At 36.2% G+C, this 26,947-nt stretch overlaps 1 protein-coding gene and 1 non-coding gene across 4 annotated transcripts in view; one reads left to right on the forward strand and one right to left on the reverse strand.

Moving 5' to 3' along the window:
• The window catches only part of MED13L (mediator complex subunit 13L), a 283,072-nt gene that overhangs the window by 174,383 nt on the left and 81,742 nt on the right, over positions 1 to 26,947 (forward strand). The gene's annotated exons all lie outside the window — the stretch shown is intronic.
• TRNAV-UAC (transfer RNA valine (anticodon UAC)) lies at positions 7,104 to 7,175 on the reverse strand. Its single transcript has one exon. It is a non-coding gene; the product is annotated as a tRNA-Val (tRNA).

Consider the following 26,947-nt stretch of genomic DNA (forward strand, 5'->3'; position numbering starts at 1 on the left):
TTCAAATAGCAGATCAATAGCTTGCTGAGAAACCTATTTGAACATATAATAAAAACCAGCGCTAGCTTAATGTTAAATCAAATGAGATATAAAAGCTGAAAACCTAAAAGTTTTAAGTTTCCTGAAATAAAAGGAATTGCTTCCCAAAACTGATGTGAATGCTGATTTACCACAGTTGGAGTGCCTTTAACTAATTGGATTTATTTGAGCTCACTGATTTGGTATACAGATTTAAAATGGCAAAAAAAGATACTTAAAAAGATTATTTTAAATATTAAAACTTAATTATTACTAGTTTGGAGAATTGAAAGATACGTTAAGAGTCTTACTTGTCCTGTAAATTAGAGTAAGAAAAAAATCATATCACATTAAGCCGTTATTATGGTAGAAAACCCAGAAAGATTGTGTAAGAGTTTTGTTTGATTTGTATAAAAGTATTGTTCTGAGTATGGCAGGGAAAGGGCAGTTTACTTGAATATTTTTCAACACTACTTTTCTTGCCCTTTGCTAGCTAGTACAGGGCTTGGAATTTGAAGGCTCGCTTATGAGGACTGTTGATGTTAATATACTGAAAGTGTAAATAAATGCCTTTTGAATAGGTATCCATCTGAATAGTATTGGCTCTGCCTGAAAGTTGTTTTTCACAGGGTACCCAATTTAGAAGAACAGAAGTTCCTTTTTTCTTCTAATTCGTTAGCATATATGGAACCAAGCTGAAACATACTACGCTAGAGCAACGCCAAGTGAGTGATTTGGTGTCATCTATACAATGAAAGAGGATGAGTTTTATTTCCAATGTTTGTCATTAATTAGTAATCACTTTCTCAACATGTGACTCAGATTTTATAGAAACTTATTTAAATGGTTTTAGAAACCATTTTAGTTAGTTGGATTCAGTCAATCATGTCTGTTGACTGAACTTAATTTACGTTAAGCATAAAGAGTGGAGAAAGCATTCTTTATATAAAACAATTGTAAGTGGAGTTAATGCTTCTTTCTCAATTGAAGAACATTTCTGTCTTGAAGCATCTTGACATTAGTTGAGTTCATGAAATTTCATCTGTTTTCAGAATTGAAAGAAAGTGTTATAGCTGTCATCATCGGAAAATTAAATATTTATCTCAAACTGTATATGATGATATTGAAGTACTAGTGATTGTTGTTTTCTTCTTCCTACCCTTGTATTTCTTGGGGGTTCCCCAGTGGCTCAGCAGGTGAAGAATCTGCCTGCAGTGCAAGAGACACAGGTTCTATCCCTGGATTGGGAAGATACCCTGGAGAAAGAAATGGCTACTCATTATATAACCCGCTATATATATATATATATACACACACACACATACCAAGTTTCACATACCAAGTTTCAACTGCTAGTTATTTGTAAGATTCATTTAACAATGTTAAGAGAAAAAACTAGGCTCTCAGTGGCGGAGAGTGATTTCTAATACAGTTCACTACTTTTTACGTTCTTAGAGCAGTGTTACTAATTTGTATTTTTAGAGATTTCTGTACTGGGTATAAGTTTAATCTTGGAGTACTTGTGTATTTTATATGTCGTCTTAACACTGTGGCCCTCAGCCATCTTTGGGCCTCTGGGGGACTGTGCGCTCTGTGCCCAGCCTTGCACTGTGTGCTTTATCATCGTTCTGACCATTATGCTGGGTGCCGGGCAAGTGCTTTCAGTGTTTTGAGGGGCACTTTAGTGCGGTACTTGAGTGTCGACTTTGAGGTCAGACTGCCTGGATTCAAACCCTAGGTTTCCTGCTCACCAGTGGTGTGACCTTAGGTAAGTAAAGTTACTTAATGTCTCTTTTTCCAGTTTATCTATAAAAGAAAGGTAATTGTTGTTCCTACACCACAGGATTGTTACGAAAATTAAATGAGTTAATACTTACAAAGTGCTTAGAAGTGTGCCTAACATTTATTTACTAGTCAAATGAACCTTCATTTAATCCTCATAATAACCTTTACAGAGAGATGATTATCTTGCAGATGTGAAGAGTAAAGCTCAGAGAGATTATGTGCTTTGCCTAAGGTCACACAACTAGTGATTGTGGCTCTGAGATTTAAATTCTGGGCTGTCCAAAAATGTGCGTTGGAATTATAAGTACCTGTTTTATAATAGCCCTTGCATTTGGACACGTCCCCTGGCAGTGATTTTATCTAGTTTAGCCTTTAATGCATCCTATCAAAAGTGACTGATGCTTATGCTATGTAAAACTTGACGTAATTATAGTCAAGTATGCGTGAAAAAATAATCAGGCCTGATTCTAATGGGTAAAAAGGGCATATGGGGGATTGTATTACCTGTTTCTAAGTCATGAAAAAAGTAACAGTTGTTTAAATTTTATGATACTTAGTACCCATCAACTACTCTCCTACCCACCCACCCTCCCTAAAAAACGTAAGATACATAGTTTAGAATAGAGTGGGCTGTATATGAATTTAACAAGTACTTGTTTGAGTGAAATAAAATTATTGAGAAGATAAACATAATAAACTGAGAAAGGTGTGTATGTTAATATGGAAAAAACCTGAAACTGCTAATCAAAATATAGGCACTGAAGTCAAATGTGAAATGAAACATGCTCATTAAGCATAAATACACCAAAAAAACTTATTTATCTTGGCTGTACTTTAAAATGAAGCTTAAAAGAAATCCTGTTGAACCAATAATAATTTATCTGTATTTTGGTAGTTACATTAAAAATTTTTCAAAAAGTACTTGAAAACCAGCATTACTAATAAAAATAATAGCAACAGTCTGATCATGATAAATATATCAAGTATAATATCTAGGAAATACTGAAAATGAACACATTAATTAGACCCTTCTCTTTGCAAATGGTTAATAGATTAAAAAAACAGCCATTTTTTATGAAACAAAGACTCAGTTTCAGTCAGTCTTTACAATAATCTTGAAGGCAAAGTTTGCAAGAGAAGTGTTTTGTTCACCCATCCTATTAAAACACTCTTGCAACCCCATGGACTGCATGCAGCCTGCCAGGGATCTCTCTGACCCAGGAATGGAACCTGCATCTCTTGCATTGCAAGCAGATCTTTACTGCTGAGCCACCAGGGAAGCCCCCAAATAAATGCAGATGGAAATAAATGGGAAGTATACATTCATATATATTAATGAAGCAAAAATAAAATGGACAAAACCAAGGCTGGTGACACTTAAGGGTTGCCTCCACACTTATTTACTGCAACGCTTTAAAAAAAATGTTAATGAATCCAGTCTTTCTAGATAGTGATATTGTACTGCAAAACAAGAACTGTAAAATTCATGTTACCTTTCACCTAGTAATACCATTTCTGGCAAATGGTGTTACGGGAAAATTTTTTTTCCATTGTTGTTTCTAGTTGTATTATTTATGTTTGACCAATAAGTGGGACCTCCCCTAATTTTCAATAACTCAGCAAAAATATTTGTTTGAATATGGATTTATATTTTCACTCACATTGAGATTTCTTATAGTATTTAACATGTGCTTCTAAGTAATCAAGAATACCAAATGTGTATGATGCTTGCATTCATATAAAATAACTTATTAATAATGATAAAAGTCCTATACAAATCTTGGTGGGTACCAATTTCTTTATCTGTAAATGAAGGTGTGAGACAAAATGATACCTGGCACAGATTCTGTGAAGCCTGTGAACCAAAGATAGCAAGAGGCGATGGATTCTTAAAGTTATTTTTTGTGGCCAGGAAGTCCCCCTCGCCCCTTCCATCCCTGTTTGATGGTATTTGACTTATACTTGGCTGACTGATGACTAGTGAGTTAAGCACAGGGTCCAGTCTTTTGTTCAGGATTTCTATAAGTCAGTGGATGATAGGTGGATAGAAAAATCAATGAATGATCCTGTTATAGTTTTTATTTCTTTAAATTTTCTCCCAGTTTTATTGAGATACAATTGATATTAACTAGTTTTTATTTTTTGTAAAGCTGGCTGAATAAGAAACACATGCTATTCTTGCAGTAGTTTTTACCCCCAGTGAACCTCTTGTTATGTAAAATATATAAATGGAAATAATATCTTAGCACTTACTGGTTAAAGTAGTACTGTATACTGCTTTTATAAGCATTTTTTCAAAGATTACTTAATTCTGATAATAATCCTATTAGGTAATAATTACCCTTGGTTTATGGATGTAAAAACCTAAGGTGCAGTAAGGTTAAGTAACCTACTCAAAGTTGGACAGCCAGCAAGTTAAAGGGGCTGGGCTTTCAGCCTGCCTTCATACTTCCTGCTCTCCCATATCTCTGCTCTTACCTCAGTGCCTTTGACTTTGGTGGATTCTGTGTTAAGACTGGGTAGCCAGAGCAAGAATTTGGGACAGGCAGGGTTTTACCATTGGACTAGGCAGTTCACCTGCAGGTTGGAAATGAGGAGCCCAGGCCAAAAGAAGGAAAAACTTGTCAGGACTTGAGTGAAGGAAGCCAGGGTGGATATCATCTTTCAGGAAAAAAGACAAAGGTTAGGCTTGTTTTAAATGAGGGATGTGTTTGGCCAACAAGTCTTGGTTCCAAGTATCAGCTTTAATAGAGCTGTTCTGGATTCCTTTGGTGTTATTCATTTCTGCCACTAAGTTTCTGACTGTTAAGAGGTGTCCACTTGATGAACTGTTGCAATGGGAAGATGTCAGATCTTCAAATAAAGTAGACCCTCCATATCCCTTGGACCTTGAGTTTTTCTCAGTCACTTTTGGAAGCAGCATCTTTGTCATTCGCATGGACCAGGTCATGAGTGCTGCATTCTCTTGAGTACCTTGGCTCTTGTGCCCAGGTTCCCTTGTTACACCCAGAGCTCTTTGGTTGTGAACTTCAAATTGAGGGCCTGTCTTTTTCCTCCCTATTAGATTTTTATATCTTGGAAACGTATGCTTTTTTTTTTTTAATGTGGGCTACCATGAGTACATTAAAGGTGATGCCCGTGCTAGCATATATATGGTTGTGCGTAGCAGTGATAGGTATTATTTCAGGTTAGAATCCTCACAGTCCTAGCGAGGGCACAGACTGAGTGTCCTTAAAATGTAACGTTTCAGAGTTTGAATCCAAAGCACTGACATTCTGAAAAGCATATGTGGAAAGTCAATTCAAGTTTGTACGTAGAACTCGGATTTCTTACTCTGAGAAAAGCTATTGCCAGTCCTAAGGTAATAAACAGAGGCAGTGGGAGTCAGGAAGCAAATTTATAGGCCAGTGATTCCTGCTTACCACAAACAGTGTCAGTATTTTGCCATCCACCTTTGGGTTTATGCCAAGGTGGAACTCTTTAGTTGACCATTTCGGAAATTCTAAACCATGTGTCAGGAGTGTTTATATTTGACAATGTTAATGTTTGAAAATTGGTCATCAGTAGAATATATTCTTATAGGGCAGGTTATCAATACATTCTTACTTAAACTAGTATTTGTGTCAAAGGCACTTGTTAAGAAAACCAGATCTTGTTAAAATGAGCCTTGACGTTTTGGGGAGATTCTTCTGGCTTTGTGTTGTTGAGAGAGTTCTTTGCTGTTCCCATTACTGTTGTCAGTTGTCAGACACATCTGAGGCCCAGAGCACTCCTCAGTGCTGTCCTGGTGTTAAATAAGAAGGCAGTATGTGATTTTTGGTGCCATTCCCTAATTTGATTTTCCCTCAGATTTATAGGTAAAAATGGATTTTGATTTCAGGATTCATCCCGTGAATATTTGTGTTAGAGGGACATCTAAACATGGTCTTGGTGAATAAGACTGATGTTTAAGTCAAATACTTTCAGATACCATCTTTGCATCTCTCACCTCAGATAATCTAAAGTAATTTAAAAGATGAAGTTAATTTGAATAAATGATCCCTATGTTGCCATACATTGAGTCTTGCTGAGTTCTGAGAATTTGCTAAAAGCTTTGTGTGCATTTTCTCATTTAATCCCCCATTTTAATCCTGTGATATAAGAACTGTTATCTTCATTTTATAGGTGAGATCACTGAAGTGTCTGTAGTGATTTTCATAATGAGTGGCACAGATAGTCATGCTGCAAAACCAGAGTTGTTCGGCTCTGAAGTCTGTGCTCTTTACCCCTACAGTTATATTACTCTAATGAAGAGATTGGACACCACTGAGCAACTGAACTGAATGAAGAAGTTAAGAGGGGTGGTAATTCACGAGAAATATTTGTGGTCTGCTTTTTCTCCTTTCTTCTTGTTGAGTTCATCACAGATCGTGTTCATGTGATGTGTAATAAACCCAGTAGAGGAGATAAAACATTTGCTTCTTCATTCAGTAACCATTTGTTGAGATCTCACCTCATCTTCTGCCAGTGTCCTTTCATCCTGTATTCTGATAAGGATCTCCAAACAGAAGACAAATCTGTTAAAGTGCATGGATAAAAATGTTACTTCGTGTCTTTTCTCCCTTTCTATTAAAAATTCCACCTTAGTGGATATTTTGTTGTTGTTCAGTCATGTCTGACTCTTTGTGACCCCATGGACTGCAATATGCCAGTCTTAACTTTGCTTCAGTATTTCCTGGAGTTTTTAGATCTTACACAACACATCAAGTGCTAGTCACTCCCTACACTTCTTTGGCTCTAAAATGCATCTCCTCCCCCTCACCACCATCTTAACATCTCAAATTGTGGTATTTCTTACTTAATAATTGTAATTAGTGCTTTTTATTCCTTAGCGTTAGTAAGATAACAGTATCTACAATTTATCATATCTTACATTCAATGAAATACAGTTAAGTGTGGAAAATTAGAAAGTAAATGAATAGCTCCATATTGGTGATGTCTGCTCATTTATTTATTTATTTAGCTGATAGGAGTATGTAGTCAAAATGGTTTATTCGAATTTTCCCTCTCCTGCAATTTCCTGCCAGTGTTACCAGGTGCCTGTTGGCAGTATTAGTGCTATCCAAGAGTCTTTTCCCAAAGTGCACTAATATGGACCGTTGTAGAATTGTTGAAGCAGGTAAACTGTGATTGGATGATCAAAATAGGTATCATAGAGAACTATGTTGTTGTAGCACACATTTCAGTATTGTGTGGATTTGTTTTCTAGCACACATTTCAGTGTTGTGTTGGCCACATGACACAGCCTTGCAGAATCTTAGTTCCCTGACTAGGGATCAAACCCAGGCCCCCAGCAGTGTAAGTGCTGAGTCCTACCACTGGACCACCAGGGAAGTCCTGACCTTATCATTTCCTCATTGCCTTTAGATTTAGAAATGATCTTGGGTTTCATTTCTGTTGACCACGCATTTTTTCTTTGTGCTGCTCTTTTGCTTATTAAACATGATAGGGTTAGTCATCTTATCAAAACTTCGTGACACTGAGCATGAACCTGCTCAGTTGAAAGAGCAGATACTAAAGTGGCTGCTTGTGACCACCTGTGCCATCTGTTGGTCACTGGTATAGTTGATTCCTTTGCACTAGAGATTTTTCTTCTTTTCAGTGAAAATTTGAAAATTGAAAATTCATAAATAAGGGTTTTCTCTATTTTGTTACAGATAAAATTCTTTCATGATTTTGTAATGAGATTCTATAATTAAAAGCAAAGCTCTTGCATTTTTATTACTGTAATACTGAAGAGTTCTTGTAATTTTTTCTAAAAGTTTGATAGTATAGTAGTGTGTAAAATAAAGGTCTCACACAGTACTTAAAAATAGCACAATAAAGAGGTTAAAGTAAAGCAGTGGTTTTTAGAAATAAATCTGATATTTTATAACATCTTTTAAGCAAGGTTGAAGATACGAGTCCAGTTTTAGTCTCTGAACCCCATGAAAATAAATCACTCATTCTTGCTATTTCCCCATACGAGATCTGACACAAATTGGTTTTCTTTGCCTGGAAATTATTTCCTTAGATCATAGACCATGTTGAAGAAATATCCTTCTTTATTTTTATGTCTTAGTATTTCCATGGGAAAATATTAATGTTCCCCTCAATAAAAAGTATTGACCTTTTTACTTATGTGTTTCCCAGGGGCATGTGCTTTTTTTTCATGGTGGCTGCCCACGGTCGTCTTACTGAGAAGAGAATTAAAATGTATGTGTGTGACTGACTCTGACTTGTGGTTGCTTTTACAAACTACATCTGCCTCTTCCCACCCTTCTCTTCCCTGTGCTGTGCACCCGGCTCCTGCAGAATCAGGTGCTCATGTAGCCCCTTCTTGCACATGGCCGCGCGCTCCACTTGAGCAGAAAGACTGCAGCCGATGCCCTGTTTTCTTTACTGCAGTCGTCCAGTGCTGCGGGGAGCAGCTGTCATTGTTTTGCACAGTTCTGTTTTTCCTCCAAAACTGCCTGTGGCAATTTGTACTCATTCTTTATTACCCAGGGGTTTTGCAAGCAATAAAATAATGTATCTGACTACTTAATGGCCTAATGTGATTCCCTTTTCAGAGAAGCAGCAAAGTAGAAGACTCCTTTCACTTTTCCTCTTCGCTGACCATGCAGCATTAGGCCTGTTGGGACAGGTTTTTGATGTGCTGCCAGAATGCAGAAGATTCTACTGTATTGCAATCATGTTTTCTTCAGACTCTTAAAAACTGTTTATAAGTAAAGCTTAGACCTGGTCAGAAATAATATTAAATATTCTACATGTCATCCTGCCTTGCAGGAAATTTATTAATGTGATATCTTACATATAACATAATTTTAAAACTCCATCTTCAGGTCATATTGTTAAAAAAAAATCAGTATGATGTGATGGTGAGCATGAAAGCGCTTTTCTTTATTCTTGCCATCCATTTATTATACTCAGCATATATGTGTACATATACATAGATTCCCATCCCAAACCCCCCTTTTTAAAGAGCCTGCTATATGCCACACATTATGATGGATGCGAGGGCTTTTAACAATGTGGGCAACTGATGTGGCCCCTGTCCTCACGCTGTTTATAATTGAACAGCGCTGTGTAAAGCAGAGCTTGACCGTGCACTGGTGTGGTGAGTCTCAGTGCTGAAGCAGTGTCAGATGGAGGAGCTGTGAGGAGAGGAATCTGCTCTCTTGGCACCTTAGTGCTGTGGAAGGCTCAGTTGCTTTGTTGTGTGTTTAAGCAGTCTTCCTTGTCTGCCTTCGCCGAAGCAGCCCTCTGTTAGACAAGCTGAGTACTAGAGAGACCCTGGGAACGCCCTTCTCAGTCTAAGACGTAACTAAGCTGTCGATCCTCTTTCTCAGTCACGCTCTCTTCCCCAGGCACTCATGCTCCAGACATCCGGGGCACCAAATTCCAAAGATTTTAAGAGCAGAGAAGTTTAATCAAATTAACCTCTCTCCATAAGAAGTAAATACTGCTATTTGTATGTTTGTGTTAATAACATAGCAGTACCACAGTTAACAGCACTAAGTGTGTGTATGTGTGTAGTACAGTTTTAAATGGGTATATTCCAGTCAGTTTTTTTTAATGGTAGCAGTTAAAAAAGGCTTTTGCCTGATTAATCTTGGGCTCTACTGATGTTAATTTATCTAAGTCAGAGTCTGTAGCTTAAATAATCCCAAACATTGCATAATTGAAATGACTCTTCCCACCCCGCCATTTCTCAGAGCACACTCTGCCTTTTAGTAATACAAAAAAGTGATCTGCAGGGCTCTCTTCAGGACTGTCAGGGGCTCACACATACCTTGTGAGTGCGACTAGGTCTGCAGAGAAGACAGGTGCCCCAAGTTAAGTAATACCAAACAAAGTGCTGCTCCGAGATGAGTGGACCCTCATCTAGAAGAATGGACAGGAAGAATAGTTCATGTTCAGAGAGAGGGTTTTGTTCTGGACTGTCTTATAGAGCCTGTGGAACAATCTTGAGCTTATTTTGAGGAATAAAGTAGATAATAAAGTGGAGGAGCCAGTATTTTGCAAGAAGGCAGGAAAGGCACAAAGTGTGTCTGCTTTCTATATATGGGACATCATGTACACAGGCTTGACTGCCATAGAGGGAGCAGTTCTCTGGTAGAGAGTCTGAAGAGCTCTGGGACTTTGTGTGGTATGCAGGACTGTGAGGCCATCTGAGTGAAAATAGCCTTCAGTGCAGCCTAGGCCACTCTGGTCTTTGCTTTTTGAAGTAGATCAGAATGCGCTGTAACATTTGGTATGAAAGGAAGGCAGTATTGCTCAGAAAGTGAAAATGAAAGTGAAGTCGCTCAGTCGTGTCCAACTCTTTGGGACCCCGTGGACTGTAGCCCACCAGGCTCCTCCATCCATGGGATTCTCTAGGCAAGAATACCGGAGTGGGTTGCCGTTTCCTTCTCCAGGGGATCTTCCCGACCCAGGGATCGAACCCTGGTCTCCCGCATTGCAGGCAGATGCTTTAACCTCTCAGCCACCAGGGAAGCCCCAGTATTGCTCAGAAGAGTTTAAAAAACCAGTGGCACAGAATTGATTTAAGGTATCAGTGTTTGGATGTGGCTTGTGTAATACCTTGTTATTTGGATTCTGGAGTGGATTTTCCTTTCTAGTCAATAACTATTATATCCAGAGTGTGATCACATCTTGTTTAATGTTTGTATCTCTGTGAGCTGTGCTTTATCATCTCTATTTTAGAACATTGAAAACTGAAATAGAGAGGTTAATTAACTTGAGACAGTTAATAATGGATCACATTTGAACCCGGTCCTGCCCAATTGTGAGACACTCTGACATTGCCTTTCTTAGTGCTGAACAATTGAGAATTGATTGTATATAGCCTTGCATTTAAATAGACATGTTATGTTTAACTACAGGGTATGTTAAAATAAAAAAAAATGCATCTGGGCCAAAAATATTGATGTGGACAACTTTAGAAGGTGGAATTTTAATTTAGAACAAAAATGAAAGTTTTAGAAATAGGTGTCTCATGACTTAAAATGGAAAGAAAGAAACCTTTCCCCCAAATTTCTTTAAAATTATAATTTTTTAAATTGAAGATGAAAAAAGTTACTTATATTCTTTTTGTGACAAAAAGGCTTTGAGTTAGTGGCTAGCATGCTTGTGAATGTTAGCTGAGCCTCAGAGATGGAACAGGAAGGAAAGCGCACAGTGGAGAACAACAGGAGACACAGATGCTCTTACGCCCTGTCCTCAGCTTCCACTTCCTCATCCTAAAGACGACACTTTAACTTTCTTCTCGTCTCTGTGCTTTCCCTGCTGTTTATCTTCAGTGAATTAATAATTCTGCAAAAGTCAAAGCTCCATAAAACCAGTGTCATTTGTGTTGATGTGTGTATACTTAAGATATGGTTTAATCTAGAATCTTTTCCCCCAGTGCAATCTAATAAATGTATTTTGTAGTTAAATTATCAAAATATTGGTGTATATATGGTTGCTTTTTAATATCTCAGACCTTAAAATATTTCTCAGATTTTTAAATACTAAGTATATTTAATACAAAGTGACACTTCTTGGCCACTTAATCCGATCTGAAAAAAAATGTACTTGATTGCTATCCTTCTACCTGTTTTCTTTTAAATTTTTCAAAATAAAACAATTTTTTAAAATTTGAGGCTTATTAGAAATTTGCCTATTTGGCACAATTCCAGATACCGTTAATGATACACAGATAGATACGTGCTCCAAGTTGAAAGAGGGTGATCCTGGACTGTTTCCTGGGGAATCTATAGGAAATATCTTGAACTTACTTTACTTTTCTCTCAAAATATATGAATTTCATATGAGGAATTATATAGTATTTGCAGGGGTTATTTTGCCTCACAGTTGAGAAAAGACAAAGACTTTTCAGATATTTTGTTTAAGGTGATAATTATGACATTGATGACTTCTATAACAACTTTTTTATGGTAAAAATAATAGCACATTTCTATTTAACATAAACTTGTAAGTGAAAATGATTATTTCACATGTCTTTATAAGCATAACAGCTTCTTGTTAGAAACAACTGTATATACTTTTACCATATTAAGATCTTTAATTAATGTATTTGTATTTTACATTTGTGGCTGTAAGTCATTCTACTAAAAGGGATGAAAAACTACTGATGTTTTAGAATGTTACTGAGGGGGAATGGAGGAATATAATAATATTTGAGAATACATCAATGTTAAATTTGGAAGTCCATAAACCACTATGTACTTTACTGTGCTGTCGTCTTATAGTAGGCTACATTGTTTTTAATTCAGCTTTCCCTATAGGATGGTATTCTTTTTCTAGCAACACTGATTAAAAACAGTTATTAGCAACTTCTGAAAGAAAGATTTCTATTTCTTTTGATGACCTTAAAAATATTGGGGGAGTTAAAAATAGCTATATAGATGGCCAACAAGATACCACCTTAACCTGTGGTCTGTTTCTTTTCCATTGTAGACATGAAAAAGTGAAAGGTCTTATTGCCAATTCACGCTATTGTATAAACTTCTTTTGTACTTTCAATAATCTCAACGTTTGTTTTAATTTTGCTACTTATGCAGACATGTGAGCACAATAATTATATAGACCTATCTCCAGGATATATATGAGGGAAATAGTATTTTTGAATTTTAGAAGTTTAACATTGCTTAGGTTGAAAGTAAACAAATGAAGGTATATTTTCTTTATGTCCTTGTTCACTTCTTAAAATGAGAAATCAGATCAGCTGAGAAGAATGTGGGCCTCAAATCAGAAGCTGATGCCTTTTCTTTAGAACTTGTCCAGTAGGAAATAATTGCCACTTTTCAGGGTAAGGGTGCTAGCTGAATTCTTAGTCGGGAGGAAATATAATGTATGTCTTTTGAGTGGCTATAATTGACTTATTTTAGTAATTTAAAAGGCTTAAAAACTTTTCTGTTATGTATCTTGCCAGAGATAAGAAAAATTAGTGAAGTTCTAGATGAGTCCTTGACTAAATGATAGTTATTTCAGTATGCGTTAAGACATTGGATCAAGAAACATATGCAATAATACATTAAAAAAAATACATTTTAATGAACTGAATCCTATTTATAAATGTGCTAGATATAGATAGCTGAGTGATTTAAAATACGCCTGTAAAGTTTCCTTTTGTAACCATCAGAGCTTTTTAAAAACAAAACCGAAGTCTCCTTCCTAAATTTAGATACTTTGAATATCAAATTTTTGAAAAGCAGGGCATATTTTGAACTCAGAGTTATCTTTAATAGTTGACGAAAGTGATCATATTTTGCCAGGTGAATGTAAAAGTATTGAAATTTACTTTTGGACTATCTCCATGTGTAAACTGTTTCAGAGATTGTAATAAGGGCCATTAGTCTGAGTGTAGGATACACTAAGCTTATCCAGTGGCAGAAGAGAAGTCACCAATATCTCATAAATAGAATGCTACATCTTCTTTTATTAGGTCACTACCTAGAATTTAAGTGCTGATGACAAGGCTGATGGCAGAGATGGTGTGCAACTCTGGATAGCATGTGAATACTGAATACTCATTTAAGGCAGCTAATTAGCTCTGCTGCACAAAATAAAGGCAGAGAGAACTTTGGAGTTTGGGTGCTGGAGATTTGGCTTCTCGGGTTTACTGCTACTGTCTTTGTCATCCTTGACATCACAGACACCACACTTTTGTGTAGAATGTTCCTCTGCCATTTCAGGAGGATTATTAAATGTAATCTCTTTGGGACTCTTGACTGCCTCGTAGGGCTTTATTTTATACGCTGTGTGTCTGAGCAACTTGGAATAATCTACTGCCATTAATCCTTCAGGTGTTAGCCAGCTTCATTTTCTGTTAAATCACTCATTACTTTTCTCCAGAGATTCTCCTGATGGTCACTTCTGCTTCTAGGTTAACTTTGTTTTACAGTTATATATTTAATTGTCGGAAACAGTAAAAAAAAAAAAGACTATTTTTATTGCTTTACCAGAACTGTTTGCTCTTTTACTATTTGTGTTAGTTGTGGAGGAAATACAGTAACCAAATACATGTAAGTAACTGCAGCATACTCCTGATTTTAGTAAATCTGCCAAGTTAGAAAGACAAATTAAAGAGGTCTGTTAATTTTTAAGGATAGAAATAAAGATCAGAAACCCAAGCAAGATTTATCTTTTATCTCTAGTAATTCATTTCTCTAGGATCATTAGGTGCAATTTGAATTAGTACCCAAGATATTAAGTTTATCTTTTAATTATGCAATCATTTATGATGAGATAGAATGTAATTTCTTAAAGAATCTTAGAGAATCTCATAATGATTCTCTTCTTTATGTCATTGCTATGTGGGGAATTCATAGAAAACAAATGTAGTTATTAGACTTTGAGTTTATCATCACCAGCAGTAGGTGGAACTGATCCTTACACTTAACGGTGTGTTAACTGAGGACCTACAGATGTTTACCTTTAATATTAATAGATACTGTCGAGTAGTTTCCCAAAAGTGACTTCGGCAATATAGAGTCCCATCTGTAGGGTATGAAATTTTCTGTTTCTCTGCATCTGTCAGCACTTGGAATTGTCTCTTTTAACCATTTTGGTGTCTGTGAACTTTTTACTGATAGTTGTGTTATTTTAAAAGAATTTCAACTTGACAGAATATATATTGACATGTCTAGCTATTAAGATATGTATGAAAGCTACTTTTTGTCATGCCATTTCAGTTAAGGTTGTAAAGTTCAATGCTTTTGAGAGTACAGTGCTTTGGTGAAGTCAGATTTGAATTTGAAAGATGGCCCTACTCTTGACAAATGATGTGACCATGGGCAAGTTACCCTAACTCTATATCTCTGTTTTCTTATCACTTCAAAATAGGGATAATAACATAATGCCTGTCTCAGAATTAACTGTGAGATTTTAAGGAGATAATAAAGCCCTTAGAATAGTGCTTGCCAAAGTGAGCACTCAGTAAACATTAGCTATTTATTAGTATTTCCTTTCCTGCAGTGACTTCCTTCCTAAGCTTTCAGTCTCACATTATCTCACTGAAAATTCTTTGGGCTCAGCCTTAGTCCTAAGTCCTCTACATCACCTCTGGATTCCCACAGGTAGAAGAATTGTTTTTGGTGCTTTAGAGAAACCTATACTTGTCCTCTGGTATTTATCTGTACCATCTATTATACTTAAATTTCTCCTAGAGTATAATTTGCTTAAGGATAGAGATTGTTTTACTCATATTTTTAACTCCCTAGTTGTGTTCCTTTCTAAGAATTTACAAGTCACCCAATAAAAAATGATTTTTACTCTTTAAGAAACTCTAGTACTGTAGTTTTGTTTTACATACTGCATGACACATGGAGAACTTTTCTGTAAACCTTTCTTGAAGATAGGTATTTGCCTAATAAGTGGAATAATGGATTGTAGAAAATTCCTTAGGTTTTTCTGTTGCTTTGGTAAGATACTAAAGATGAGGTTTTACCTAACATTATTCATTACATTGCCCATTGCTTTGTTGAAATATGTTTGAGTTCCTCATTTAATTAAAAGACATTAAGCTCTCAATTATTCATATATCAATTATTCTTGAAAATTCTTTCTTGTTAATTTTTCCTACTTGTTTTGCTTCTCCTCTGCACTCCAAACCATTTCCCTCTGCTCTCTCTTCCCAGTCTCTAAATATGTCTTAGAGATGGAACGTATAGCCAGGTTTTAATATTAGATAAAGCAAAATAAGATTGGAGTAATTTGTCAAAATCATATAATGCAAACCAGAGTCCAGCACACGACTAGTAATTTTTGTTATTAACTGGGTAGCTTTAAGAGTGAATGATGCTTTCCAGCTTTTTTCCCTACAAAGATCACAATTGATTTAATACTATTTTAGAATGACACCAAAGCATTTTTCTCAATGGATAATGAAGAATTAATTTTTTCATCAAAACTCAGTAAAATCTTGGAGTAGTTTTCCCATTTATTAAATACTTGAAGGCTCTGTCTCTTGCAGAACCAAGCAGATGGCTTTACGCATCCAAAATCGAGGTTTTGTCCTAGTAAGACCCAGTACCTGCAATATTGGACCTAACAACACTCCTCACTCTCAACCTTTGTATTTCTAAACTCTTTCATCATCCTTTCAGCCTGACCTTTTTGTTTCTCTCTCCTGTGTATCAGGTCTTCTCTTTGAGCTCACAAAAGACAAGTCACTCAAGGCTTTGAATTCTAATCCTTGCCCCCTAATGACTCCTTCACACTATGAAAGACATTTACCCCAAGAAACAGTCAGTCTGCTTCTCAGCCATATGAAGTGTGCTTTTGAAAGTTAGTTGAGCACATAATATACTTTTAGACTTCAATAACAGAAAACCAGTTGACTGCTGCTGTTAAATTGAGCGGCAGGCTGTCATTTGATTCTGGTTTTTTGGCAAGTGATTTCTCAGCATATACCTCTTTAGATGCTACAAGTATGGCTGTGGTTCACCTTGTTTCTTGCCTTCATGTCAATTATCATGGCTCCTTAGGGATTATCTCTTGATAAAATGTGTTGCCATTTGTCATTACTCTTTGCATGTGACCGTATAGCCAGCTTTTACTCCTTAATGACAGAGTTAATATCTAGATTAATTAGAATTAATTTTTCAATTATGATTTTAGAATCATAGAGATCATACAGATGATTTATTCCCCTTACTGGGAGAGTAAAACTGTATTTCTGGATTTAAAAAATTATTTAAATGCAATACTAATTGGATTCTACTATTTTATCTTAGCAAAATATGTGTTCTGTTTCCTGGTATTATATAATATTTTTTCATAATTTTTATTCTGTGGGAATTGCTTATGATGTTGAAGAATCACAAATAACCTATCTTTTGGGATTAGACTTTAAAACATTGGTTTCCTGATTTAGGTACTTTTATGTGTGTTTTTCATGCAAACAGTTTTGTGCAGAATTTTTAAACTATACTGTTAAGTATTTTAAAAGTTAGTATTTTATTAAGTTTTAAGAATGAATATTTCTTGAACTATGAGTTTAGAACAAGTGAATTTGGATATATATAAATGGAGCTTGCATAACTATTTAATGGGAAAAAAAAGAATTGCCATCTTCTAACTACGATGTGCTTTTAATTCAGAGAGAGAAGTCTTTAAATTTACTGCTTTTGTATTAACCAGGCTTGGCTTCTTGCCACCGATGTATTAGAATGTCTCAGTGATGTTGGTTCTTGATTTCCCATCAGTAGATACATTTAGTTTATAGAGAGTTTTTGTCTTGATGTGCCTATTCTGTGTTTACACAGAGAAGTTTTATAGCATGTGCAGACTTGTCTGATAAATTTTTAATGAAATTGTTATACTATTTTCAGATTTTGTGCATCTTCACAGTTATTTTCTAAGTGCATATATTGTCCTGGCATGCTGGGATACCAGCATTAGGAAAGCAGTGCTGTCTCTTGTATCATAAAGGAGTTATTGAACTCCCAGAGTCAAAATTTTAACTTTCAAGGATAATTAGACCTAGAAGAATCTAGTTGTGAATTATCCTTTGGGGCTTTAACAGCATTCTCTTTCAAAGGCCAATATAATGAAAAATCTTCATGTTATTTGGATGTTCTGTTGAGGTTTACCATAATATTTGATCTTTCAGGAAACTTTTTAATTATTCTTAACTACGTTCAGAGAAATGAATCTTATATTGCAGTCAGCATGTATGTGTTTGTGTCTCTCCCTTTCTTAAAACAAGTCTGAAATTCTATTACACTTTCTATTCTGTTATATTTAGTTAAAAAGATTTTGATTGAAATCCACTAAATTGGTTTCAATTTAGACAAGAGGATGAGATGGTTGGATGGTATCACTTGACTCAATGGACATGAGTTTGAGCAAACTCAGGGAGATAGTGAAGGACAGGGAAGCCTGGCATGCTGCAGTTGATGGGATCACAAAGAGTCGGATATGACTTAGCCATTGAACAACATGAAGAAATTGGTTTCATGACCCTTACTGTTTGAAAAATCCTGTGCTAGAATTTTATTCTCCAGGGATTTCCTTTTTTATTTCTTTTTTCTGCTCTCCCCTTTTTTCTTTCACTTTCCCTTTCTTTCTCTCTTGAAATTCCTTGTTCATTTTCTTCTTTGAAGAAATCTCAAATATGTTCCCTAATTCTCTTTGTAATCAGAATATCCAGAATATATTTAATAGTTCCCGGAGGATGTGGGGCCATCGTCATGAATCTCAGTTGTCACATCTGAAATGCTGTCATCAGTCCTTTCATTGTTCTCTCAGAACCATTTCTCCCCATATGGAAGGGCCCTGGATGCATGCACTTTCAGTAAGGTTCTGTCTCCCAGGTCTTTTCTTAATGTGTATTTTAGTTTGTTCCATATAGTGGTAAATGAGGCTGAGTTTTTAATTAACCAGCTTTCCTTTACTATTTGCATATTTTGGGCAAAATGTCCATGCATGTTATATTTTTAGATTCAACGACTGAAGTGACTTAGTAGACCTGCCTAGTTTAAATATTTCTAAATCTTTAACCAAAAAAAGCCCCACATAAATCTGCAAATGATTCATGTATCTCTCTTTCTTTGGATACATCAACATTTTAAATGCTTTCTCTAGAAAAGGGCTAGTTATAAAAGGTAGGAGATTCGCAGTTATATTATTAGAAATTATGTAGTCTATTCAAGAAGATTTATGCTTTGTTGATGTTAGGTTCTTTTACTAATTTAAATTGTATAAACTTTTTAAAATTCAAGTCATTTTAATTTTGAGCTTTTGGTCATGGGAAATATGTTCATCTGTGATGGTTTATGAGCAGTTATCTCTACTTACACTTTAATAGAATGACTTCAAAGCTGAGTTTCTTCCAAAAGAGTCAGTCGCTAGTATCTAAAAATAAAAGTGGTTTCAGTTACATCTTTGTTTTAATCTAGAATAGAATGCCACTGAAAATAGTAGCATTCCACACTTGAGAACATGTTAAGTAATGTAACCTGGTCCTGTTAGCATATGCCTGGTAGAAAGTTTTGCTCTCTGTATGAAAATCAGAGACTTGTTTGATATGAAGGCAAAACCAAGCTGGTCATTTTTATTCTGCCAAAGTGCAGTGTCTCATTGTAACATACTTTCTTTGTAGTCAGTAATTATGCAGGGTCTGATTTTGAGAGTTAGCTGTTTCCTTGGGAACAAGGTTAAGTAGAGATGATGTAAGTATCATTGTCTTTAAAAAAAAAAGTTATTAGAAAACAGCAATTTTAAAAATAGAAATCTCTAATAGTAATGGCTGTCTGTAACTTGATGCCCTGTCCCACCTCCCAGTTAGAAGGCGTAAGAAAAGACTGCAAGTAAGATGTGGATAACTCAGCTCATTTTTCTGCAGAAAACTAATTTTCCTGGATATTTAAAAAGACGAAGATTCTTTCTGATTTATAAATTGGTTTATGTCTTAAACATTACCAATAGAAGAATGTGACCATTATGGTCTCACAGACTTCTTGGTTTGTCTCCCTATAAAATCTATTTCCTTTTGATTTTCACTGTCATATTCTGATCTTAAGTTTTCATCACTTCACTCTGAGATCCTGCATTAACCTTTTGATACTTTGATTTCCTATCCTTTTCCTGTACCTTACTCACACCCCTACCCTGAAATGCTCACATACAAATCCCGGCGCTACCAGTTCTAATAGGTGCGATCCAATGGAGAGATGAGAACTCGCTCTATCGCAGTTTCAGGTGTTAGGAAGGAAACTGGATTGGCAAGGCTGAGCTGGGTACCCAGCCCACACTCAGCCCAGGATGATGTACAGTGGTTTCTGGAGAGCTGCCCTCATGACTGTTTCTACCCTTGATTCCCTGTCCACCGTTATAACTAGTGCTAGTCAGGGATTTTTTTATTCTCTGCCAAGTTTCTGTCCCCAGATTTTTTAGATGGTAGTAAATGAGGTTTTAAGTGGAACAAGTAGAAGTAACGCATCTTTGCAAATACAGGTGTTCTGCAGGTTTCTCATAAAACCAAGTAAAAACTAACCTGAATAAAAACACATTCCATAAATGTTAGAGTTAAGCTTCCCTTTTCCTTAATACCGTGTAGCCTTTCTATACTGTTGAAAGAGAAAGCAAGAAGGGAGAACAGAACCCTGCTTCTAACCGTCGAGTCTCTCAGATAAAATGTGAAGGTTATTCAGATAGAAGGACAGGGTAAGAGTTCTAGTATTGAGCCCTGGGGTTTGATCAGGAAGACTTTGCTAGAGGAAAAAGTGGGACAGGAGCTACTAGTGAGATCTCTAGAACTGGCTCAGAGACCCTGGAGAGAACATCCTTGAGCTGTCTCTGCATGGTGTTACTGCTGTCAGCGTCTCGCTCCCCATTATCTTAATCTAGTTCCTTTAATTTTGTGTTTTTAATCACTGACATTATTTTAACTTAATTTATATTGATTATCAAGAACATATCACTTGTTCCATGTAGCTAAGCTAGGCAGATATGTTGACTAAAGGAAATCCACTTACTGAATAAAATGAAAGCAGCAGATTTCCGCCCCCCCTTCAATATTTTTCTATAAATTTGTAAAGCAGCTAGCTCAATAATTTTATCTTTAATTTTTTTATGTCCTTGTCAGTAGGGTGCTTGTCCTCCTTGTGTCTGAGGAAAGTAATGCATTTTCAGTTTTCTTTTTAAAAAGAAAATTTAATTCACTGTACACAGATGGAAACAGAAGAGAAATATTATACTGATTTTCTCTGCTATTAAAAATTTCCTTATGAAAGAGAAAGACACCATATGATATCACTTATACGTGGAGTCTAAAATACAGCACAAATGAACATACCTATGAAACAGAAACAGGCTCACAGATGTAGAGAACGGACATGTGATTGCCAAAGAGGATTGGGGGTTGGGAGGAAAGGGTTGGGAATTTGAGATTAGCAGATGCAAACTAGTGTATATAGGATGGATGAATAACGAGGTCCTACTGTATAGCATAGGGATCTATATTCAATATCTATGATAAACCATAATAGAAAAGAATATGAGAGTGTATATATCAAAAGAATATGAGAGTGTGTATACACACACACATACATATATATATGTATGTATAACTGAGTCACCTTGTTGTAACACAGCATTGTAAGCCACACATGGAAGTATACTTCAATAAACCTTTAAAAATAAAAAATAAATAAATAGTACAGATTCCTAAAAAACTAAAAATTTCCTTATGAACAGGTATATTTCATTACATTTTCATGTGTTATTCCATACATACTGTTAAAATAGTCATATATGAAGTACTATTGGAGTTGTATTTGTTGAATTATTCAGATTCATTTATCAGAGAAGATAATGGAATATAAGATAAATGCATTACAGATATTAAGTGTCTTTTAAATGGCCATTCCAGCTGTTACTTTGGGAGGTAGAATTATTTGCCGTTGGCTTGGATTTTGCATCACAGTGTTAACAATTTCTTGTGTGTGTGTGTGTGTTTTTTTTTTTTTTTTAATGAGTCAGTGGAGGAGAATTCAAGGCCTTTCATATAGATACTCAATGTGTGTGTGTGTGTGTGTGGTGTGTGTGTGTATTTAACAATGACTATTTAAAATTAACTGATTCAACTTCTGAAAATAAGAGAAGAATCAGGAATTCTTTTCCTTGTGTGAGAACTATAAACCAGCCTATCATATTTGATTTAGACATGGTATGTTAGAGAATAAACAGAGTAAAATGGTTGAATTTTAATATTAGTTTTACAACTAAGATGTTTTATAAACCTGCGAAAGTCTCTTCCAGAGTAGATTTTATAGTATATTGACTTAGAAATATCACCATTCAGTCACCTAATTTTTATTGATTACCTATTACGTCTTGTTATTGGTGATTTTGAAAGACTGGTTAAAAGCTTGTTTCTGCATTAATAGTTTTGTTGCATTAATATGCTGCTTTTCCATTTTTACTGGTAACTTGCCTAAAGATGACTGCTGGTATAATAGTAACTTTCAACTTGAATCCTCTTTGGTAGTCATAATACTTTCTGGGTTATTTATTTGACATTCTGGTATCTTGATTTTAATCAAATGATGTTCAGTATAAGATTTATAGAAGAACACCAAATATGCAGTGCCTCATTCTTTGTGTCACACTGTAGATTTCAATAATGACTGTCCATAGTCCTAAGTCTGCACAGCCTGGTAAAGGGAGAGAAGCTTTCATACCTGGGGCTCTTAAGAAGTACCTGTGATCCCCATGTAGGAGCTGTGCAACCTCTGCTGCCAGGATGATGGGAGGGAATTGTCCAGAGCAGCTCGGATGGGGCCTGACCTGACAAAGGAGCCCTCTGGGGATGTGGTAAGGTTTTCACTTGCTGTCTCAGCCAGAGGGTATCAGTGCTATTTAGGCCCAGAATTAGGACAGCTAGATTAAAAATAGAGAAGAGAAAAGAAAGGTACATCAGTGTTCAAAAAGACTGTCTAGCATTTTATGATCTTCTTTCGAACAGTCTCCTGAACTGAATCCAGAAAGCATGTAGCATTTTACCTGTTGAGATTCACCATCTGAGAGTCACTGAAATAGAACAAGAGTGCATTTTGCCGAAACACATACAGAAGGTTTTTCTCCCTTGAATTTAACTGCTGGGATTTCCTTTTTTAAGTAATCTGGAGGGTCTCTTATAACCTCTCTGTCTGTGGCACAAGAGAGAGGAATTCAATTCTTGCTTAGCAAGAGGAAACTAGACAGAGAGGACTGTGAGTGAATCCCAGCCACCATGAACTCAAACTAAGACAGACACGTCCTGCTGATGGTAGCTTGTTGGCTGGTGTGACTTCATATTCTAGGGCCAAGATGATGGTTTTTGATGATGAGCTTTGGTTCACTTGTTTAATCTTGATTAGTAGTGCTCTGTTCCATTCCTAGATGAAAAACAGACAAAGGACTTGTGTTCTTTCTATTAATAAATGTTTCTTTGATGTGACTATTCTAGGGATTAGAGAGTAATGACAATCATTCTTTTTCCACCTGATGATTATTTGTAGGTCATAGTTGTCAAACAAAGTCTCAGAGGTTGTCACGGTTCACATAGCCAGCGAAGTAAGTCTTCAATGTGACAGTTAATGTAGCCAGGCTTTTGAATTTCTTTCTGTAGATGGTGTGTGCTCTTCAAGTTCAGATTACCACGTATATCATGGCCCCTTTTAAAATTATTCCTCCTACTAGTATTATAGACCTGACCTTAAACTTTTACCATTTGATTTCTCTGTGCTGGTGTGAAGTGAACACAGAGCTAACACTGACTGTGTGCTTTCCTCTCTTGGGAGCTGTTTGAACTGGCAGAGCTCCTGAGTCAGCACTGCGTTTAGATTATGCCAAGATACAGACTCCACTGGTTTTCACTTCTGGATCTATATCCAAAGTTAATCGGTTAAATTTTTTTGAAAATACTCACTTATGGACCCTTTGAAAAGTACTTATGTTTGCTTTGGAACTTCTGAAACTAAACCCTGCATTTGCTTGCAATGCATGGTGTGGCCACTAGAATACAAAATTATTCTTGTGGCAAGGAAGATCCAGGAAAGAAAAGGCGCACTTCCTTCTCTTGCTGTTGGTCAAAGTAAGTAGAATTCTAAGTCACATGAACTCTTAATGCTTTCTTGACGCATTTATTTAGAGAAAATATTCTTAAATATGGACAGCTTCTTTACATACAGTGGTAAGGAATTTAGGCAACACATGACTATGGCATTGGATTAACCCTGTTAATTAGGCTTCAGAGTTACTCAAGGAAGAAAACAGAGCTTTGTGGCATGGTGCCAAACACAGACCAGTTTGAATAAGGTACATGCTTTTCTTTTACTTCTCCCCTTTCCCACTGTTTGAGCATCATCAGGTCATTCTGATTTTGGTTGGAAGGGAAGAGAGCAGTCTGATAGCAGTTGGGGGAGGGGCTGTATAGAGTGGTTTTGTGTCTGGATATAGATTTTATACATAATCAAAATAAACAGATACATGCATTACACATACCTTGAAAAGGCAGCTGAAGGGTGCATTCTTGGCTCCAGGTTTAACTTGCCTGCTTTAATTAAGAAAATGATGACACTTACACTGATTATGCTAACATGTTTTAGAGCATGTTCTACTTTCCGTAAGAGATTTCTCTGGTAATGCATTTCTCTTTCTATTACCAAACATGATTAATGTGCCACATAGTGTTAACTGTGCTCTTTCCCCAAAGACATCAAATGGGAGGCAGCATGTAGAAGCTAAATTATTCGGAGAGGAGTCAGTGATTGATTTAAATATAAAAGGATTAATTGGTCCCTGAACCAGACTATTAAACTGTACTGTGATCTTGACTGAAAGTGGGAGAATTACAAGTGCATTGCATAGAATAAATTAATACATTTTTCATGGCTTTAATCCTTTTTTCTGTATTGCTTATTGTGGTTTTATGTACTGTACTCTATTGTGTGCTTAATTGATGCATAGGGGATTCAGCGTATAATGATTAAAAGGGTAGAGGGATGGAACCATCCATTGAGTTTTAAGGTGGTAATTCTTCCAGGGTCACTGAAAGTATCTCCAGGGAAAGACTATTTCTAAGAACTCTTACCAGTGATAACCCCAGGCATAGGAGTTGTTACTGAATAAGAAATTTAAAAGTTTACTTTCTGTGAGTACATTGTTCAAGATGGACTTTGGCTAACAGGGTAAATGAGCTTCCCTGGTAGCTCAGATGGTAAAGAATCTGTCTGCAATTTAGGAGACCAGGGTTTGATCCCTGGGTTGAAAAGATCCCCTGGAGAAGGAAATGGCAGCCCACTCCAGTGTTCTTGCCTAGAGAATTCCGTGGACAGAGGAGCCTGGCGAGCTACAGTCTATGGGGTCACAGAGTTGGACATGACCGAGCGACTAACACACCTGCAACAGGGTAAATACAACCCTTTATCCTTGGGGAGAATTGAACTGAGATGTCAGCTTTTGAGGGTAAGCAGTGTAATGGCACTATCGCCAGTGAAAGTTTTCCTTATTTTGTATAACTTTCTATTCAACTGATATTGATTTTTCTCATTCTGACTCACAAGCTGATACTTCAGTCTGACAGGATGCTGTTCTTGAAGGTTATCGCATCAGCCTCATGTCTCCTTTCCAGGGAGAATAAATCTGTGTTTATTCACCTCTGTTATAATGCTTCTTTAATAAATAGGTATTCATGTAAGCTCTGCTTTCAAAAAGTAATCCTGGTAACAAAAGGAGAGCAGAACAGTTTGGTTTGGCTGACTGGATTGAGAATTCATAGGGGTTTGGCGTTAACATGTACATACCACTATATATAAAATACATAAACAACAAGGGCCTACTGTCTAGCACAGGGAACTGTACTGTATTCAGGATCTTGTAATAGCCTATAATGGAAAAGAATTTGAAAAAGAAACATATGTAGCTGGACCACTTTGCTGTATACCTAAAACTAACACAACATTGTAAATCAACTATACTTGAGTTAAAAATTTTTTCTTTAAAGTTTGTATTTATGACTTCACTAGCAGTATACATTTCAAGCTTCAGGAATGGTGTCTTCGAGATACTTCTCTTTACCCTGTCTCAATACATGTTTCTCTTATAATTTGATGTACTTTGCCTTTCGGTATTCTGCTTCTGAGTAATCATCCCATATGGGATATTTTAAAATAGGCACAACTTACCTGAGAATCAAATTGTAGAATTATCAGAATCTGAGGATTGAAGGCACCATTGAAGATCATCCTTTCCCTTTTCAATATGCTTGAATTTCCTCCACCACACCCTTAGGTATAGCAGACATAATGGTGAAAGTCGCTCAGTTGTGTCCGACTCTTTGCAACCCTATAGAATAGTCCGTGGAATTTTCCAGGCCAGAATACTGGAGTGGGTACCCTTTCCCTTCTCCAGGGGATCTTCCCAACCCAGGGATCGAACCCAGGTCTCCTGCATTGAAGGCAGATTCTTCACCATCTGAGCCACCAGGGAAGCAAACATATTACCCTTCTTGTAAGCCATTTTTTATTTAAAAAACCCAGTTAGAAAGTCTTCATATTGAATTGAAATCTATTTTTCTGTAGTCTTTATCAATGGTGCTTGACCACTGTACCTGAGTTCTCTGGTATACCATGAAATTTTGACCAGTGTGTGAAATTGATATTTGCCACAATTGAGGATAGCACATACTGTTGCAGCAATCATTATAAAATATCATATTAAACAAAATAGGTTTCATAACATTTTATGCTTAACTGTGGCTTGTGTTTCATTGTATCTCTTCCTTAGGTTGTCTTATCTATTTGTTAAATATCTCCATTTCCTTCAATTATTGTTATGTTGGGTGGTTTTAAGTGCTTTTGGTTATTCTCTTTTGAGTGTGCTCCGGTTACTTAATATTCTTTTAAAATGTGGCATCCAGAATTAAACTGAACATTCTATTTACAGATTTATTATCTTTTCAGTTCTGGAAATCAGAAGTCTGAAACAGGTCTCACTAGACTAAAACCAAGATGTTGGCATGGTTGAATTCCTTTTTGATTTGCCTTCGGGGCAAATCTGTTTCTTTGCATTTTCCAGCCTCAGAGGCTGCCCACATTCCTTGGTTTGTGAGTCCCTTCTGCTGTCCAAACCAGCGGTGGCTTGTTGGGTCTTTCTGACCTTGACTCTTCTGCCTCTTTGAACAATAAATTAAAGACTCTTTTAATTACATTGGGTCCACTGGATAATCCCAGATAATCTCCCTATTTTAAGGTTATTTGATTAGTAACCTTAATCATCTGTAGCCTTAATTCCCCCTGGCTGTATAGCATAACATAGTCACAGGTACTGGAGATTAGAACACAAGCATATTTGGGAAATCATTATTCTATTTATCATAGTCAATAAGATAAATACTCATGCTTTTACAACTCATTTAACCTGATGAGGTCCAGAATGTTAACATTTTGCTATATATCTTTCATATTTCATGTGTATAACTTTTTATTGATGTATATAATATACAGTACAAAAAGTACATATATCGTAAGTGTATAAAGCTCAATGAGTCTTTCCAAATTGAGTTCATACAGTCCATGGGGTTGCAAAGAGTCGGACATGACTGAGCACCTAACACACATACGCGCACGTG

The sequence above is a fragment of the Bos indicus genome, chromosome 17 (assembly GCF_029378745.1).
Source record: "Bos indicus isolate NIAB-ARS_2022 breed Sahiwal x Tharparkar chromosome 17, NIAB-ARS_B.indTharparkar_mat_pri_1.0, whole genome shotgun sequence".
Classification (NCBI taxonomy): Eukaryota; Metazoa; Chordata; class Mammalia; order Artiodactyla; family Bovidae; genus Bos; species Bos indicus.